We start from the raw sequence: 13,680 nt of genomic DNA on the forward strand, positions 1-13,680 counted from the left end.
GACTTTTAATGACTCCAACATAAGTGTACGTAAACTTCCGACTTCAACTGTATGTACCATTTCAAATTGTAAACCGATTTGCACAAAAGTATCCTTCCCTGGTGGTCTAGTGGTTAGGATTTGGCGCTCTCACCGCCGCGGCCCGGGTTCGATTCCCGGTCAGGGAACTTATCATTTGCGACCTTTTTACTTGTGCAACCTGTCACAAAAAATTTGGGCGGACATCGCACATATGTAGCATTTCAAATTGAGAACCGATTTGCTTTGGGTTATCCTTCCCTGATGGTCTAGTGGTTAGGATTCGGTGCTCTCGCGGCCCGGGTTCGATTCCCGGTCAGGGAACTAGTCTTTGTTACTTGTGCAACCTGTCACACTGAATTTAGTAGGTAATTGCACATATGTACCACTTTAATTGCAAACTGATTTCCCCTGCATTATCCTTACCTTGTTTTCTAGTGGTGCACCAGTCCCTCCTGCAGCAAAGCACCCCCACAACATGATGCTGCCACCCCTGTGCTTCACGGTTGGGATGGTGTTCTTCGGCTTGCAAGCCTCCACCTTTTGCCTCCAAACATAACAATGGTCATTATGGCCAAATAGTTATATTTTTGTTTCATCAGACCAGAGGACATTTCTCCAAAAAGTAGGATCTTTGTCCACAAACTGCAGTCAGGCTTTTTTATGGCAGTTTTGGAGCAGCAGCTTCTTCCTTGCTGAGCGGCCTTTCAGGTTATGTCGATATAGGACTCGTTTTACTGTGGATGTAGATACTTTTGGACCTGTTTCCTCCAGCATCTTCACAAGGTCCTTTGCTGTTGTTCTGGGATTGATTTGCACTTTTCGCACCAAAGTACGTTCATCTCTAGGAGACAGAACGCGTCTCCTTCCTGAGCGGTATGACGGCTGCGTGGTCACATGGTGTTTTTACTTGCGTACCATTTTTTCTACAGATGAACTCGGTACCTTCAGGCGTTTGGAAATTGCTCCCAAGGATGAACCAGACTTGTGAAGGTCTACAATTGTTTTCTGAGGTCTTTGTTGATTTCTTTTGATTTTCCCATGATGTCAAGCAAAGAGGCACCGAGTTTAAAGGTAGGCCTTGAAATACATCTACAGGTACACCTCCAATTGACTCAAATGATGTCAATTAGCCTATCAGAAGCTTCTAAAGCCATGACATCATTTTCGGGAATTTTTCACGCTGTTTAAAGGCACAGCCAACTTAGTGTATGTAAACCTCTGACCCACTGGATTTGTGATACAGTGAATTATAAGTGAAATAATCTGTCTGTAAACAATTGTTGGAAAAATGACTTGTGTCATGCACAAAGTACATGTCCTAACCGACTTGCCAAAACTATAGTTTGTTAAACAAGACATGTGTGGAGTGGTTGACAAACGACTTTTAATGACTCCAACATAAGTGTACGTAAACTTCCGACTTCAACTGTATGTACCATTTCAAATTGTAAACCGATTTGCACAAAAGTATCCTTCCCTGGTGGTCTAGTGGTTAGGATTTGGCGCTCTCACCGCCGCGGCCCGGGTTCGATTCCTGGTCAGGGAACTTATCATTTGCGACCTTTTTACTTGTGCAACCTGTCACAAAAAATTTGGGCGGACATCGCACATATGTAGCATTTCAAATTGAGAACCGATTTGCTTTGGGTTATCCTTCCCTGATGGTCTAGTGGTTAGGATTCGGTGCTCTCACCGCCGCGGCCCGGGTTCGATTCCCGGTCAGGGAACTAGTCTTTGTTACTTGTGCAACCTGTCACACTGAATTTAGTAGGTAATTGCACATATGTACCACTTTAATTGCAAACTGATTTCCCCTGCATTATCCTTACCTTGTTTTCTAGTGGTGCACCAGTCCCTCCTGCAGCAAAGCACCCCCACAACATGATGCTGCCACCCCTGTGCTTCACGGTTGGGATGGTGTTCTTCGGCTTGCAAGCCTCCACCTTTTGCCTCCAAACATAACAATGGTCATTATGGCCAAATAGTTATATTTTTGTTTCATCAGACCAGAGGACATTTCTCCAAAAAGTAGGATCTTTGTCCACAAACTGCAGTCAGGCTTTTTTATGGCAGTTTTGGAGCAGCAGCTTCTTCCTTGCTGAGCGGCCTTTCAGGTTATGTCGATATAGGACTCGTTTTACTGTGGATGTAGATACTTTTGGACCTGTTTCCTCCAGCATCTTCACAAGGTCCTTTGCTGTTGTTCTGGGATTGATTTGCACTTTTCGCACCAAAGTACGTTCATCTCTAGGAGACAGAACGCGTCTCCTTCCTGAGCGGTATGACGGCTGCGTGGTCACATGGTGTTTTTACTTGCGTACCATTTTTTCTACAGATGAACTCGGTACCTTCAGGCGTTTGGAAATTGCTCCCAAGGATGAACCAGACTTGTGGAGGTCTACAATTGTTTTCTGAGGTCTTTGTTGATTTCTTTTGATTTTCCCATGATGTCAAGCAAAGAGGCACCGAGTTTAAAGGTAGGCCTTGAAATACATCTACAGGTACACCTCCAATTGACTCAAATAATGTCAATTAGCCTATCAGAAGCTTCTAAAGCCATGACATCATTTTCGGGAATTTTTCACGCTGTTTAAAGGCACAGCCAACTTAGTGTATGTAAACCTCTGACCCACTGGATTTGTGATACAGTGAATTATAAGTGAAATAATCTGTCTGTAAACAATTGTTGGAAAAATGACTTGTGTCATGCACAAAGTACATGTCCTAACCGACTTGCCAAAACTATAGTTTGTTAAACAAGACATGTGTGGAGTGGTTGACAAACGACTTTTAATGACTCCAACATAAGTGTACGTAAACTTCCGACTTCAACTGTATGTACCATTTCAAATTGTAAACCGATTTGCACAAAAGTATCCTTCCCTGGTGGTCTAGTGGTTAGGATTTGGCGCTCTCACCGCCGCGGCCCGGGTTCGATTCCCGGTCAGGGAACTTATCATTTGCGACCTTTTTACTTGTGCAACCTGTCACAAAAAATTTGGGCGGACATCGCACATATGTAGCATTTCAAATTGAGAACCGATTTGCTTTGGGTTATCCTTCCCTGATGGTCTAGTGGTTAGGATTCGGTGCTCTCACCGCCGCGGCCCGGGTTCGATTCCCGGTCAGGGAACTAGTCTTTGTTACTTGTGCAACCTGTCACACTGAATTTAGTAGGTAATTGCACATATGTACCACTTTAATTGCAAACTGATTTCCCCTGCATTATCCTTACCTTGTTTTCTAGTGGTGCACCAGTCCCTCCTGCAGCAAAGCACCCCCACAACATGATGCTGCCACCCCTGTGCTTCACGGTTGGGATGGTGTTCTTCGGCTTGCAAGCCTCCACCTTTTGCCTCCAAACATAACAATGGTCATTATGGCCAAATAGTTATATTTTTGTTTCATCAGACCAGAGGACATTTCTCCAAAAAGTAGGATCTTTGTCCACAAACTGCAGTCAGGCTTTTTTATGGCAGTTTTGGAGCAGCAGCTTCTTCCTTGCTGAGCGGCCTTTCAGGTTATGTCGATATAGGACTCGTTTTACTGTGGATGTAGATACTTTTGGACCTGTTTCCTCCAGCATCTTCACAAGGTCCTTTGCTGTTGTTCTGGGATTGATTTGCACTTTTCGCACCAAAGTACGTTCATCTCTAGGAGACAGAACGCGTCTCCTTCCTGAGCGGTATGACGGCTGCGTGGTCACATGGTGTTTTTACTTGCGTACCATTTTTTCTACAGATGAACTCGGTACCTTCAGGCGTTTGGAAATTGCTCCCAAGGATGAACCAGACTTGTGGAGGTCTACAATTGTTTTCTGAGGTCTTTGTTGATTTCTTTTGATTTTCCCATGATGTCAAGCAAAGAGGCACCGAGTTTAAAGGTAGGCCTTGAAATACATCTACAGGTACACCTCCAATTGACTCAAATGATGTCAATTAGCCTATCAGAAGCTTCTAAAGCCATGACATCATTTTCGGGAATTTTTCACGCTGTTTAAAGGCACAGCCAACTTAGTGTATGTAAACCTCTGACCCACTGGATTTGTGATACAGTGAATTATAAGTGAAATAATCTGTCTGTAAACAATTGTTGGAAAAATGACTTGTGTCATGCACAAAGTACATGTCCTAACCGACTTGCCAAAACTATAGTTTGTTAAACAAGACATGTGTGGAGTGGTTGACAAACGACTTTTAATGACTCCAACATAAGTGTACGTAAACTTCCGACTTCAACTGTATGTACCATTTCAAATTGTAAACCGATTTGCACAAAAGTATCCTTCCCTGGTGGTCTAGTGGTTAGGATTTGGCGCTCTCACCGCCGCGGCCCGGGTTCGATTCCCGGTCAGGGAACTTATCATTTGCGACCTTTTTACTTGTGCAACCTGTCACAAAAAATTTGGGCGGACATCGCACATATGTAGCATTTCAAATTGAGAACCGATTTGCTTTGGGTTATCCTTCCCTGATGGTCTAGTGGTTAGGATTCGGTGCTCTCACCGCCGCGGCCCGGGTTCGATTCCCGGTCAGGGAACTAGTCTTTGTTACTTGTGCAACCTGTCACACTGAATTTAGTAGGTAATTGCACATATGTACCACTTTAATTGCAAACTGATTTCCCCTGCATTATCCTTACCTTGTTTTCTAGTGGTGCACCAGTCCCTCCTGCAGCAAAGCACCCCCACAACATGATGCTGCCACCCCTGTGCTTCACGGTTGGGATGGTGTTCTTCGGCTTGCAAGCCTCCACCTTTTGCCTCCAAACATAACAATGGTCATTATGGCCAAATAGTTATATTTTTGTTTCATCAGACCAGAGGACATTTCTCCAAAAAGTAGGATCTTTGTCCACAAACTGCAGTCAGGCTTTTTTATGGCAGTTTTGGAGCAGCAGCTTCTTCCTTGCTGAGCGGCCTTTCAGGTTATGTCGATATAGGACTCGTTTTACTGTGGATGTAGATACTTTTGGACCTGTTTCCTCCAGCATCTTCACAAGGTCCTTTGCTGTTGTTCTGGGATTGATTTGCACTTTTCGCACCAAAGTACGTTCATCTCTAGGAGACAGAACGCGTCTCCTTCCTGAGCGGTATGACGGCTGCGTGGTCACATGGTGTTTTTACTTGCGTACCATTTTTTCTACAGATGAACTCGGTACCTTCAGGCGTTTGGAAATTGCTCCCAAGGATGAACCAGACTTGTGGAGGTCTACAATTGTTTTCTGAGGTCTTTGTTGATTTCTTTTGATTTTCCCATGATGTCAAGCAAAGAGGCACCGAGTTTAAAGGTAGGCCTTGAAATACATCTACAGGTACACCTCCAATTGACTCAAATGATGTCAATTAGCCTATCAGAAGCTTCTAAAGCCATGACATCATTTTCGGGAATTTTTCACGCTGTTTAAAGGCACAGCCAACTTAGTGTATGTAAACCTCTGACCCACTGGATTTGTGATACAGTGAATTATAAGTGAAATAATCTGTCTGTAAACAATTGTTGGAAAAATGACTTGTGTCATGCACAAAGTACATGTCCTAACCGACTTGCCAAAACTATAGTTTGTTAAACAAGACATGTGTGGAGTGGTTGACAAACGACTTTTAATGACTCCAACATAAGTGTACGTAAACTTCCGACTTTAACTGTATGTACCATTTCAAATTGTAAACCGATTTGCACAAAAGTATCCTTCCCTGATGGTCTAGTGGTTAGGATTTGGCGCTCTCACCGCCGCGGCCCGGGTTCGATTCCCGGTCAGGGAACTTATCATTTGCGACCTTTTTACTTGTGCAACCTGTCACAAAAAATTTGGGCGGACATCGCACATATGTAGCATTTCAAATTGAGAACCGATTTGCTTTGGGTTATCCTTCCCTGATGGTCTAGTGGTTAGGATTCGGTGCTCTCACCGCCGCGGCCCGGGTTCGATTCCCGGTCAGGGAACTAGTCTTTGTTACTTGTGCAACCTGTCACACTGAATTTAGTAGGTAATTGCACATATGTACCACTTTAATTGCAAACTGATTTCCCCTGCATTATCCTTACCTTGTTTTCTAGTGGTGCACCAGTCCCTCCTGCAGCAAAGCACCCCCACAACATGATGCTGCCACCCCTGTGCTTCACGGTTGGGATGGTGTTCTTCGGCTTGCAAGCCTCCACCTTTTGCCTCCAAACATAACAATGGTCATTATGGCCAAATAGTTATATTTTTGTTTCATCAGACCAGAGGACATTTCTCCAAAAAGTAGGATCTTTGTCCACAAACTGCAGTCAGGCTTTTTTATGGCAGTTTTGGAGCAGCAGCTTCTTCCTTGCTGAGCGGCCTTTCAGGTTATGTCGATATAGGACTCGTTTTACTGTGGATGTAGATACTTTTGGACCTGTTTCCTCCAGCATCTTCACAAGGTCCTTTGCTGTTGTTCTGGGATTGATTTGCACTTTTCGCACCAAAGTACGTTCATCTCTAGGAGACAGAACGCGTCTTCTTCCTGAGCGGTATGACGGCTGCGTGGTCACATGGTGTTTTTACTTGCGTACCATTTTTTCTACAGATGAACTCGGTACCTTCAGGCATTTGGAAATTGCTCCCAAGGATGAACCAGACTTGTGGAGGTCTACAATTGTTTTCTGAGGTCTTGGTTGATTTCTTTTGATTTTCCCATGATGTCAAGCAAAGAGGCACCGAGTTTAAAGGTAGGCCTTGAAATACATCTACAGGTACACCTCCAATTGACTCAAATGATGTCAATTAGCCTATCAGAAGCTTCTAAAGCCATGACATCATTTTCGGGAATTTTCCACGCTGTTTAAAGGCACAGCCAACTTAGTGTATGTAAACCTCTGACCCACTGGATTTGTGATACAGTGAATTATAAGTGAAATAATCTGTCTGTAAACAATTGTTGGAAAAATGAGTTGTGTCATGCACAAAGTACATGTCCTAACCGACTTGCCAAAACTATAGTTTGTTAAACAAGACATGTGTGGAGTGGTTGACAAACGACTTTTAATGACTCCAACATAAGTGTACGTAAACTTCCGACTTCAACTGTATGTACCATTTCAAATTGTAAACCGATTTGCACAAAAGTATCCTTCCCTGGTGGTCTAGTGGTTAGGATTTGGCGCTCTCACCGCCACGGCCCGGGTTCTATTCCCGGTCAGGGAATTTATCATTTGCGACCTTTTTACTTGTGCAACCTGTCACAAAAAATTTGGGCGGACATCGCACATATGTAGCATTTCAAATTGAGAACCGATTTGCTTTGGGGTATCCTTCCCTGATGGTCTAGTGCTTAGGATTCGGTGCTCTCACCGCCGCGGCCCGGGTTCGATTCCCGGTCAGGGAACTAGTCTTTGTTACTTGTGCAACCTGTCACACTGAATTTAGTAGGTAATTGCACATATGTACCACTTTAATTGCAAACTGATTTCCCCTGCATTATCCTTACCTTGTTTTCTAGTGGTGCACCAGTCCCTCCTGCAGCAAAGCACCCCCACAACATGATGCTGCCACCCCTGTGCTTCACGGTTGGGATGGTGTTCTTCGGCTTGCAAGCCTCCACCTTTTGCCTCCAAACATAACAATGGTCATTATGGCCAAATAGTTATATTTTTGTTTCATCAGACCAGAGGACATTTCTCCAAAAAGTAGGATCTTTGTCCACAAACTGCAGTCAGGCTTTTTTATGGCAGTTTTGGAGCAGCAGCTTCTTCCTTGCTGAGCGGCCTTTCAGGTTATGTCGATATAGGACTCGTTTTACTGTGGATGTAGATACTTTTGGACCTGTTTCCTCCAGCATCTTCACAAGGTCCTTTGCTGTTGTTCTGGGATTGATTTGCACTTTTCGCACCAAAGTACGTTCATCTCTAGGAGACAGAACGCGTCTCCTTCCTGAGCGGTATGACGGCTGCGTGGTCACATGGTGTTTTTACTTGCGTACCATTTTTTCTACAGATGAACTCGGTACCTTCAGGCGTTTGGAAATTGCTCCCAAGGATGAACCAGACTTGTGGAGGTCTACAATTGTTTTCTGAGGTCTTGGTTGATTTCTTTAGATTTTCCCATGATGTCAAGCAAAGAGGCACCGAGTTTAAAGGTAGGCCTTGAAATACATCTACAGGTACACCTCCAATTGACTCAAATGATGTCAATTAGCCTATCAGAAGCTTCTAAAGCCATGACATCATTTTCGGGAATTTTCCACGCTGTTTAAAGGCACAGCCAACTTAGTGTATGTAAACCTCTGACCCACTGGATTTGTGATACAGTGAATTATAAGTGAAATAATCTGTCTGTAAACAATTGTTGGAAAAATTAGTTGTGTCATGCACAAAGTACATGTCCTAACCGACTTGCCAAAACTATAGTTTGTTAAACAAGACATGTGTGGAGTGGTTGACAAACGACTTTTAATGACTCCAACATAAGTGTACGTAAACTTCCGACTTCAACTGTATGTACCATTTCAAATTGTAAACCGATTTGCACAAAAGTATCCTTCCCTGGTGGTCTAGTGGTTAGGATTTGGCGCTCTCACCGCCGCGGCCCGGGTTCGATTCCCGGTCAGGGAACTTATCATTTGCGACCTTTTTACTTGTGCAACCTGTCACAAAAAATTTGGGCGGACATCGCACATATGTAGCATTTCAAATTGAGAACCGATTTGCTTTGGGTTATCCTTCCCTGATGGTCTAGTGGTTAGGATTCGGTGCTCTCACCGCTGCGGCCCGGGTTCGATTCCCGGTCAGGGAACTAGTCTTTGTTACTTGTGCAACCTGTCACACTGAATTTAGTAGGTAATTGCACATATGTACCACTTTAATTGCAAACTGATTTCCCCTGCATTATCCTTACCTTGTTTTCTAGTGGTGCACCAGTCCCTCCTGCAGCAAAGCACCCCCACAACATGATGCTGCCACCCCTGTGCTTCACGGTTGGGATGGTGTTCTTCGGCTTGCAAGCCTCCACCTTTTGCCTCCAAACATAACAATGGTCATTATGGCCAAATAGTTATATTTTTGTTTCATCAGACCAGAGGACATTTCTCCAAAAAGTAGGATCTTTGTCCACAAACTGCAGTCAGGCTTTTTTATGGCAGTTTTGGAGCAGCAGCTTCTTCCTTGCTGAGCGGCCTTTCAGGTTATGTCGATATAGGACTCGTTTTACTGTGGATGTAGATACTTTTGGACCTGTTTCCTCCAGCATCTTCACAAGGTCCTTTGCTGTTGTTCTGGGATTGATTTGCACTTTTCGCACCAAAGTACGTTCATCTCTAGGAGACAGAACGCGTCTTCTTCCTGAGCGGTATGACGGCTGCGTGGTCACATGGTGTTTTTACTTGCGTACCATTTTTTCTACAGATGAACTCGGTACCTTCAGGCATTTGGAAATTGCTCCCAAGGATGAACCAGACTTGTGGAGGTCTACAATTGTTTTCTGAGGTCTTGGTTGATTTCTTTTGATTTTCCCATGATGTCAAGCAAAGAGGCACCGAGTTTAAAGGTAGGCCTTGAAATACATCTACAGGTACACCTCCAATTGACTCAAATGATGTCAATTAGCCTATCAGAAGCTTCTAAAGCCATGACATCATTTTCGGGAATTTTCCACGCTGTTTAAAGGCACAGCCAAATTAGTGTATGTAAACCTCTGACCCACTGGATTTGTGATACAGTGAATTATAAGTGAAATAATCTGTCTGTAAACAATTGTTGGAAAAATGACTTGTGTCATGCACAAAGTACATGTCCTAACCGACTTGCCAAAACTATAGTTTGTTAAACAAGACATGTGTGGAGTGGTTGACAAACGACTTTTAATGACTCCAACATAAGTGTACGTAAACTTCCGACTTCAACTGTATGTACCATTTCAAATTGTAAACCGATTTGCACAAAAGTATCCTTCCCTGGTGGTCTAGTGGTTAGGATTTGGCGCTCTCACCGCCACGGCCCGGGTTCTATTCCCGGTCAGGGAATTTATCATTTGCGACCTTTTTACTTGTGCAACCTGTCACAAAAAATTTGGGCGGACATCGCACATATGTAGCATTTCAAATTGAGAACCGATTTGCTTTGGGGTATCCTTCCCTGATGGTCTAGTGGTTAGGATTCGGTGCTCTCACCGCCGCGGCCCGGGTTCGATTCCCGGTCAGGGAACTAGTCTTTGTTACTTGTGCAACCTGTCACACTGAATTTAGTAGGTAATTGCACATATGTACCACTTTAATTGCAAACTGATTTCCCCTGCATTATCCTTACCTTGTTTTCTAGTGGTGCACCAGTCCCTCCTGCAGCAAAGCACCCCCACAACATGATGCTGCCACCCCTGTGCTTCACGGTTGGGATGGTGTTCTTCGGCTTGCAAGCCTCCACCTTTTGCCTCCAAACATAACAATGGTCATTATGGCCAAATAGTTATATTTTTGTTTCATCAGACCAGAGGACATTTCTCCAAAAAGTAGGATCTTTGTCCACAAACTGCAGTCAGGCTTTTTTATGGCAGTTTTGGAGCAGCAGCTTCTTCCTTGCTGAGCGGCCTTTCAGGTTATGTCGATATAGGACTCGTTTTACTGTGGATGTAGATACTTTTGGACCTGTTTCCTCCAGCATCTTCACAAGGTCCTTTGCTGTTGTTCTGGGATTGATTTGCACTTTTCGCACCAAAGTACGTTCATCTCTAGGAGACAGAACGCGTCTCCTTCCTGAGCGGTATGACGGCTGCGTGGTCACATGGTGTTTTTACTTGCGTACCATTTTTTCTACAGATGAACTCGGTACCTTCAGGCGTTTGGAAATTGCTCCCAAGGATGAACCAGACTTGTGGAGGTCTACAATTGTTTTCTGAGGTCTTGGTTGATTTCTTTAGATTTTCCCATGATGTCAAGCAAAGAGGCACCGAGTTTAAAGGTAGGCCTTGAAATACATCTACAGGTACACCTCCAATTGACTCAAATGATGTCAATTAGCCTATCAGAAGCTTCTAAAGCCATGACATCATTTTCGGGAATTTTCCACGCTGTTTAAAGGCACAGCCAACTTAGTGTATGTAAACCTCTGACCCACTGGATTTGTGATACAGTGAATTATAAGTGAAATAATCTGTCTGTAAACAATTGTTGGAAAAATTAGTTGTGTCATGCACAAAGTACATGTCCTAACCGACTTGCCAAAACTATAGTTTGTTAAACAAGACATGTGTGGAGTGGTTGACAAACGACTTTTAATGACTCCAACATAAGTGTACGTAAACTTCCGACTTCAACTGTATGTACCATTTCAAATTGTAAACCGATTTGCACAAAAGTATCCTTCCCTGGTGGTCTAGTGGTTAGGATTTGGCGCTCTCACCGCCGCGGCCCGGGTTCGATTCCCGGTCAGGGAACTTATCATTTGCGACCTTTTTACTTGTGCAACCTGTCACAAAAAATTTGGGCGGACATCGCACATATGTAGCATTTCAAATTGAGAACCGATTTGCTTTGGGTTATCCTTCCCTGATGGTCTAGTGGTTAGGATTCGGTGCTCTCACCGCTGCGGCCCGGGTTCGATTCCCGGTCAGGGAACTAGTCTTTGTTACTTGTGCAACCTGTCACACTGAATTTAGTAGGTAATTGCACATATGTACCACTTTAATTGCAAACTGATTTCCCCTGCATTATCCTTACCTTGTTTTCTAGTGGTGCACCAGTCCCTCCTGCAGCAAAGCACCCCCACAACATGATGCTGCCACCCCTGTGCTTCACGGTTGGGATGGTGTTCTTCGGCTTGCAAGCCTCCACCTTTTGCCTCCAAACATAACAATGGTCATTATGGCCAAATAGTTATATTTTTGTTTCATCAGACCAGAGGACATTTCTCCAAAAAGTAGGATCTTTGTCCACAAACTGCAGTCAGGCTTTTTTATGGCAGTTTTGGAGCAGCAGCTTCTTCCTTGCTGAGCGGCCTTTCAGGTTATGTCGATATAGGACTCGTTTTACTGTGGATGTAGATACTTTTGGACCTGTTTCCTCCAGCATCTTCACAAGGTCCTTTGCTGTTGTTCTGGGATTGATTTGCACTTTTCGCACCAAAGTACGTTCATCTCTAGGAGACAGAACGCGTCTTCTTCCTGAGCGGTATGACGGCTGCGTGGTCACATGGTGTTTTTACTTGCGTACCATTTTTTCTACAGATGAACTCGGTACCTTCAGGCATTTGGAAATTGCTCCCAAGGATGAACCAGACTTGTGGAGGTCTACAATTGTTTTCTGAGGTCTTGGTTGATTTCTTTTGATTTTCCCATGATGTCAAGCAAAGAGGCACCGAGTTTAAAGGTAGGCCTTGAAATACATCTACAGGTACACCTCCAATTGACTCAAATGATGTCAATTAGCCTATCAGAAGCTTCTAAAGCCATGACATCATTTTCGGGAATTTTCCACGCTGTTTAAAGGCACAGCCAAATTAGTGTATGTAAACCTCTGACCCACTGGATTTGTGATACAGTGAATTATAAGTGAAATAATCTGTCTGTAAACAATTGTTGGAAAAATGACTTGTGTCATGCACAAAGTACATGTCCTAACCGACTTGCCAAAACTATAGTTTGTTAAACAAGACATGTGTGGAGTGGTTGACAAACGACTTTTAATGACTCCAACATAAGTGTACGTAAACTTCCGACTTCAACTGTATGTACCATTTCAAATTGTAAACCGATTTGCACAAAAGTATCCTTCCCTGATGGTCTAGTGGTTAGGATTTGGCGCTCTCACCGCCGCGGCCCGGGTTCGATTCCCGGTCAGGGAACTTATCATTTGCGACCTTTTTACTTGTGCAACCTGTCACAAGAAATTTGGGCGGACATCGCACATATGTAGCATTTCAAATTGAGAACCGATTTGCTTTGGGTTATCCTTCCCTGATGGTCTAGTGGTTAGGATTCGGTGCTCTCACCGCCGCGGCCCGGGTTCGATTCCCGGTCAGGGAACTAGTCTTTGTTACTTGTGCAACCTGTCACACTGAATTTAGTAGGTAATTGCACATATGTACCACTTTAATTGCAAACTGATTTCCCCTGCATTATCCTTACCTTGTTTTCTAGTGGTGCACCAGTCCCTCCTGCAGCAAAGCACCCCCACAACATGATGCTGCCACCCCTGTGCTTCACGGTTGGGATGGTGTTCTTCGGCTTGCAAGCCTCCACCTTTTGCCTCCAAACATAACAATGGTCATTATGGCCAAATAGTTATATTTTTGTTTCATCAGACCAGAGGACATTTCTCCAAAAAGTAGGATCTTTGTCCACAAACTGCAGTCAGGCTTTTTTATGGCAGTTTTGGAGCAGCAGCTTCTTCCTTGCTGAGCGGCCTTTCAGGTTATGTCGATATAGGACTCGTTTTACTGTGGATGTAGATACTTTTGGACCTGTTTCCTCCAGCATCTTCACAAGGTCCTTTGCTGTTGTTCTGGGATTGATTTGCACTTTTCGCACCAAAGTACGTTCATCTCTAGGAGACAGAACGCGTCTTCTTCCTGAGCGGTATGACGGCTGCGTGGTCACATGGTGTTTTTACTTGCGTACCATTTTTTCTACAGATGAACTCGGTACCTTCAGGCATTTGGAAATTGCTCCCAAGGATGAACCAGACTTGTGGAGGTCTACAATTGTTTT

General features: G+C 44.0%; 19 non-coding genes across 19 annotated transcripts; all 19 read left to right on the forward strand.

Moving 5' to 3' along the window:
- Window positions 1–95: 95 nt before the first annotated feature.
- Window positions 96–167, forward strand: trnae-cuc (transfer RNA glutamic acid (anticodon CUC)). The gene has a single exon. It is a non-coding gene; the product is annotated as a tRNA-Glu (tRNA).
- A 1,328-nt stretch (window positions 168–1,495) lies between these two features.
- Window positions 1,496–1,567, forward strand: trnae-cuc (transfer RNA glutamic acid (anticodon CUC)). Its single transcript has one exon. It is a non-coding gene; the product is annotated as a tRNA-Glu (tRNA).
- A 109-nt stretch (window positions 1,568–1,676) lies between these two features.
- trnae-cuc (transfer RNA glutamic acid (anticodon CUC)) lies at window positions 1,677–1,748 on the forward strand. Its single transcript has one exon. It is a non-coding gene; the product is annotated as a tRNA-Glu (tRNA).
- Window positions 1,749–2,901: 1,153 nt separating this feature from the next.
- On the forward strand, window positions 2,902–2,973 carry trnae-cuc (transfer RNA glutamic acid (anticodon CUC)). The gene has a single exon. It is a non-coding gene; the product is annotated as a tRNA-Glu (tRNA).
- Window positions 2,974–3,082: 109 nt separating this feature from the next.
- On the forward strand, window positions 3,083–3,154 carry trnae-cuc (transfer RNA glutamic acid (anticodon CUC)). The gene has a single exon. It is a non-coding gene; the product is annotated as a tRNA-Glu (tRNA).
- Window positions 3,155–4,307: 1,153 nt separating this feature from the next.
- On the forward strand, window positions 4,308–4,379 carry trnae-cuc (transfer RNA glutamic acid (anticodon CUC)). The gene has a single exon. It is a non-coding gene; the product is annotated as a tRNA-Glu (tRNA).
- A 109-nt stretch (window positions 4,380–4,488) lies between these two features.
- Window positions 4,489–4,560, forward strand: trnae-cuc (transfer RNA glutamic acid (anticodon CUC)). The gene has a single exon. It is a non-coding gene; the product is annotated as a tRNA-Glu (tRNA).
- Window positions 4,561–5,713: 1,153 nt separating this feature from the next.
- Window positions 5,714–5,785, forward strand: trnae-cuc (transfer RNA glutamic acid (anticodon CUC)). The gene has a single exon. It is a non-coding gene; the product is annotated as a tRNA-Glu (tRNA).
- A 109-nt stretch (window positions 5,786–5,894) lies between these two features.
- Window positions 5,895–5,966, forward strand: trnae-cuc (transfer RNA glutamic acid (anticodon CUC)). The gene has a single exon. It is a non-coding gene; the product is annotated as a tRNA-Glu (tRNA).
- A 1,153-nt stretch (window positions 5,967–7,119) lies between these two features.
- Window positions 7,120–7,191, forward strand: trnae-cuc (transfer RNA glutamic acid (anticodon CUC)). The gene has a single exon. It is a non-coding gene; the product is annotated as a tRNA-Glu (tRNA).
- Window positions 7,192–7,300: 109 nt separating this feature from the next.
- Window positions 7,301–7,372, forward strand: trnae-cuc (transfer RNA glutamic acid (anticodon CUC)). Its single transcript has one exon. It is a non-coding gene; the product is annotated as a tRNA-Glu (tRNA).
- Window positions 7,373–8,525: 1,153 nt separating this feature from the next.
- trnae-cuc (transfer RNA glutamic acid (anticodon CUC)) lies at window positions 8,526–8,597 on the forward strand. The gene has a single exon. It is a non-coding gene; the product is annotated as a tRNA-Glu (tRNA).
- A 109-nt stretch (window positions 8,598–8,706) lies between these two features.
- trnae-cuc (transfer RNA glutamic acid (anticodon CUC)) lies at window positions 8,707–8,778 on the forward strand. Its single transcript has one exon. It is a non-coding gene; the product is annotated as a tRNA-Glu (tRNA).
- Window positions 8,779–9,931: 1,153 nt separating this feature from the next.
- Window positions 9,932–10,003, forward strand: trnae-cuc (transfer RNA glutamic acid (anticodon CUC)). Its single transcript has one exon. It is a non-coding gene; the product is annotated as a tRNA-Glu (tRNA).
- Window positions 10,004–10,112: 109 nt separating this feature from the next.
- trnae-cuc (transfer RNA glutamic acid (anticodon CUC)) lies at window positions 10,113–10,184 on the forward strand. The gene has a single exon. It is a non-coding gene; the product is annotated as a tRNA-Glu (tRNA).
- A 1,153-nt stretch (window positions 10,185–11,337) lies between these two features.
- trnae-cuc (transfer RNA glutamic acid (anticodon CUC)) lies at window positions 11,338–11,409 on the forward strand. The gene has a single exon. It is a non-coding gene; the product is annotated as a tRNA-Glu (tRNA).
- A 109-nt stretch (window positions 11,410–11,518) lies between these two features.
- trnae-cuc (transfer RNA glutamic acid (anticodon CUC)) lies at window positions 11,519–11,590 on the forward strand. The gene has a single exon. It is a non-coding gene; the product is annotated as a tRNA-Glu (tRNA).
- A 1,153-nt stretch (window positions 11,591–12,743) lies between these two features.
- trnae-cuc (transfer RNA glutamic acid (anticodon CUC)) lies at window positions 12,744–12,815 on the forward strand. The gene has a single exon. It is a non-coding gene; the product is annotated as a tRNA-Glu (tRNA).
- Window positions 12,816–12,924: 109 nt separating this feature from the next.
- trnae-cuc (transfer RNA glutamic acid (anticodon CUC)) lies at window positions 12,925–12,996 on the forward strand. Its single transcript has one exon. It is a non-coding gene; the product is annotated as a tRNA-Glu (tRNA).
- The last annotated feature ends 684 nt before the right edge of the window (window positions 12,997–13,680 follow it).

Source organism: Salmo salar, chromosome 04, assembly GCF_965601325.2.
Source record: "Salmo salar chromosome 04, fSalSal1, whole genome shotgun sequence".
NCBI lineage: Eukaryota > Metazoa > Chordata > Actinopteri > Salmoniformes > Salmonidae > Salmo > Salmo salar.